The 4,161-nt window shown below is 40.9% G+C and overlaps 1 pseudogene; it reads right to left on the bottom strand.

Moving 5' to 3' along the window:
• Window positions 1-322: 322 nt before the first annotated feature.
• LOC149233579 (uncharacterized) lies at window positions 323-1,710 on the bottom strand (annotated as a pseudogene).
• Window positions 1,711-4,161: the final 2,451 nt, after the last annotated feature.

The following is a 4,161-nucleotide window of genomic DNA, read 5'->3' on the forward strand; positions in this document are numbered from 1 at the left end:
TGTTGAAAGAGTAAGGCTATCGGGTAAGAAGAGATTTGATGTGGTTCTAGGATGAGAACAAGCATTGTTAGACATAGTCTTATTCTTTTCCAAATTAAAAAATGGATCAGGAGCCTGTTCTGTAAGGATTCTGGACTGCCTTATTCTCTGCAACCGTAATTGAGCAAGTTGAGTATACTACATAACCTTCTGATTTTGAGCCTGCATCCGCCATGTCAATTTCTGCAAGAAGTAATTGCTTTTGCGGAAAAGCACATTTTCGCACCAGATCCAAAGCATACACCAGTTCCATAGAAACTTCAGCGAAGCCATTAGATTGAAATCACACCACTCCTGAAGGAAGCCGCAGCACAAGTTGCCCTCCTACAACACTTTGAACATATTAGTAGCAAAAGTCTGCCAAAATAAAAGTCTGAACAATCTCTGACAAAGTACCATGAACGGCCACAAGCCATGGCCCAATGCAAAACAAGTAGCCACGGCTATTCAAAACCTAGAGTACCCAATATGCACAGCTGAAAAACCTTGCAATACCCAATGCAAACACATAATGGGCTGTGAATGGTTCAACTATCTTTGTATTTTGCATCACGTGAAGCTGGGGTAAAACTGCAACAGCCTCAAGGTAAACACAAAAGGCCCAAAGTATCCTGTTTACAATATTATGGGATGTTGATGGATGGATAAAAAGGGCAAGTACTGCACATGGAATCACCACATAATATATCGAAAAATTATCCAAATCTTCATCATTTGTTGCCTTCAACTTGAAACGTATCCTGTAAATCACCCACAAAGTGGTGACTAATGTTGCACAATCAAGCACTTTGTGTATATCATATTCTATAAAAAAACTACAGTACACCCTCACTGCTAAGAATATAACAGTAAGCTCCTGAGATTTAAGTGATAAGCCTGCACAGTTCCGTTCCTTGAAGAGCTTGTAGATCAAGACAGGGATGCCCATAGTATGTGTTGCTTCGGCAGCAACGAAGAGATTATCATGGTTGTGAACCACGAATCTGAGAGCGACAAGAGTTGTGATGTCACTTACTTCCGCTAGAAACGCCTTTTGAATCCATTTCTCACAATGAATGTGCCAAGCTCATTATCTAGTGTCCATATGCTGAAGCCTTCTCTCGTATGTTTAATTTCGGTTGTGTCCCAAATGCTGTTATCAGGAAACTGACCTCCACTTACCAAATCACTACGAACACATCATAATAAAGTAGTTTCCTCAGGTTTCATTGTACTCTTACTTGCAATACAACCTAGCGAAACATATCCTGGAGGTGCCTAGGGAAACCAGAAGGATACACTATCCATGCCTCTCCGTTTGTCTATATGCTCTACTTGTCTTAAATCCAGTGGAGATCTCAAAGCTGTCCCATCAATGAGATCACGAAGCACCAGAACCATATTCGAAGGCTCATATCCTGGAACTGCAATATCACCGACATAAAAGCATCCAGGTGGAATAATAGGATGCCAAATAGAGACCTTTCTCTTTGCACTGTTTCCTCTGTTCCACCACACTAACTCAAACTCTGCTACATTTTGATATCTCTTACTAGATAATATGAGTTCCGGGCTTTCCTCAACAGAATCACACTGATCCTTACAAACCTCACGCCAATCAACATTATATTCAACATCTTGTACACTGGCTTTAAGATATACGAGCTGTTCGTTGAACTGAAGATTCTCCATTTCCGGATTTCTTAAAACCTTGAGGGCATGAACATAGGCCTCATAATAGGCGCTTGTAGATTCGAATATGCAATACTCCGCTCCATTCTGGAGCTCAATTAGCTCATGCCCATCCACTGGAAATACAAAGCAAGGATTTTTTTATCAGAAGTTTTGAATTCTCCCAATCGACTTGGACACCACTTTCGACATCAAAGGAAACACCATAATCCACACCATCGCGACCTGCTCTCATGCCAACATATCTAACGGACCTGTAACTTGAATATCACATAACCTTCTTTGCTTTTACAGCCCAAATGACATAATATCCAACTCCAGCTGTCGCAGCCCAATCTCTGCACCACCAACGTGTGAGCATGAACTCACAGCTACATGAACTTTGAGGCTTCGATATTCTATATCTTCTTTTGAAACTTGCAATATGAGCTTACGACGACACCTAATGACCTGATGATAAGGATAAGCGGTCGAATTGACAGGCAAAGGGTATAAGCTGATCACTGATAATGGATTTTGATGGATATGACAGCTGTGTAAGATTGGCTATGGATTAGGACAAATCCCCGATTTCGTAGCGCAGCGAGTACAAAATATGAATTATGCGCTACGAAATTACTTAAAACATGTTGCGCTGCGAAACTGATAAAAAGGATTTATGTGCTGCGAAACCACTTTAAAATGATTACAGGCGCTACGAAATCACCTAAAGAGCTTTGTGGGACATAGTAACCTTTGAACAAAACTGACACATGGTTATGTGACCAGTAATGAATGAGAATGCATAGTTGACTCAAGACTCCTAAGACTCGGACTCTAAGGCAAACAAAAATCAAACTTAGACTAGCACTGACCTTTTTTACCATCAAGCTAATGTGAGCGGTTTTGAAATCAGAATTCTTAAGTGATAACACTCACCACGACATCAAAATATTTTACAACCATGCACATGAGGCCTATATGCTAGTGACGAATGGGGCAAGCTACTCATAGTTTTGATTTATGTCTAGACCCTTACTTTGTCTAGCTCTGCTTAAGGCTTCATCATCCTTGGAAAGTGAAGCAGGGCCCGTTTATAACACATTTTCCGCTCTTGCATATGAGTGATGGAAGCATGTATGTTCCTAAGAGTTTGAACAAACTCTTTTCTCCACTATTATAAGCCATGCACATGGACAACTTCTTTATGCATGGTTACAAATCCATCATAGAGCTTCCACATGGTAGTCTCAAGTGTTGATACTTTATTAAGTATCGCTTTTCTCATCTTTGCCATTGTGGAAACTATGCTCTGCTCTCTGAGTTGTTATGCCTCTTTCTTGGAAACCTACAATTTCTTTTCCATTTGTTCATTCTCAGCCAGCAGGAACTTAAAATTGGAGCTTATGGCTCCTACATAGGCTAAGGTGGCATCGCCAAGGGAATCTGTATGCTTTCTAACATATGACACTATCACCCTTTCCTTCATGAATGCAGGTGATGTGTGATCACTTGGAAACTTCTTCATTTGCACCTATACAATATTCTTCTGCAACTCATGAAATGAAATATTGTACACATCCATAACTAGATCATCATCAAGGAGAAAAATTTCTCCTTTCTCGCTCAGTTCTGGTTCCAACATTGGAGGTGGTGGAGACTGAGAGGTGACCTCGGGTGCTCTTAGCATCAGGTCGGTGTCTTCATTTTGTGGCTCCTCCCCCAACTCCATGTCTGTCACTTCAATCAGTTGCTCAATCTACTAAGAAAGCTCTCTATCCTGCATCTGTCCACCCTCTTCTTCAGCTGCTCATTATTCTGACTCCTCAACCTGTATGGTTGTTGTTTTCTTTGTCACCACACCTTTCCTTTCTTCTTCCTCATGTTTCTACTTCTCCTCCCTTTCACTCCTTCTTAGCTTTTTCTCTTCCTTCAACTTATTCTCTATTTCCTATAACTTTTGTTTTTCTTCCTCCAACCTTTGTTTTTCTTTCTTCATTCGCTCTTCCCTCTTTATCTGTTGCTCCCTCTTTTCCTCCGTTGCCAAATTTGATTTCTCAGTGATAGGATCTTCTCTCATCTTGTATCTTTTCTCAGCTTCTGAGTTCTCGACAATATTCCTCTTTCCCTTGTCCTGCGCCAGATTTCTACTTATTGCTACTATTTTTGTTGCTTCCTGCGTTGCTGCTGCTTACAAAGAAACTTTCAAAGGTGTGGATACACTAACCGACTCCTAGAGCTTGGAGTCATTATAACAATATCTCCAAGGGTCCTCCTTGTGCCAGTGAAATGTGTCATGGATCCATGAATAGTACACCTTCGCACAGTGGTTCTTGCAAATAATGTGGGGATCATACAGGTTAAATTCCTTGGTGCCAAACTCAAACTTCAATATCTCCTTAGCTTCGGCATCCGCATATTTCAAGATCTTAATCTTGTATAACCCGATCCGCAAAGGAAGAGCAGGCCATG

The sequence above is a fragment of the Pinus tabuliformis genome, chromosome J (genome assembly GCF_031772625.1).
Source record: "Pinus tabuliformis cultivar Carrire ecotype Pingquan chromosome J, CPIR1, whole genome shotgun sequence".
Taxonomy (NCBI): Eukaryota; Viridiplantae; Streptophyta; class Pinopsida; order Pinales; family Pinaceae; genus Pinus; species Pinus tabuliformis.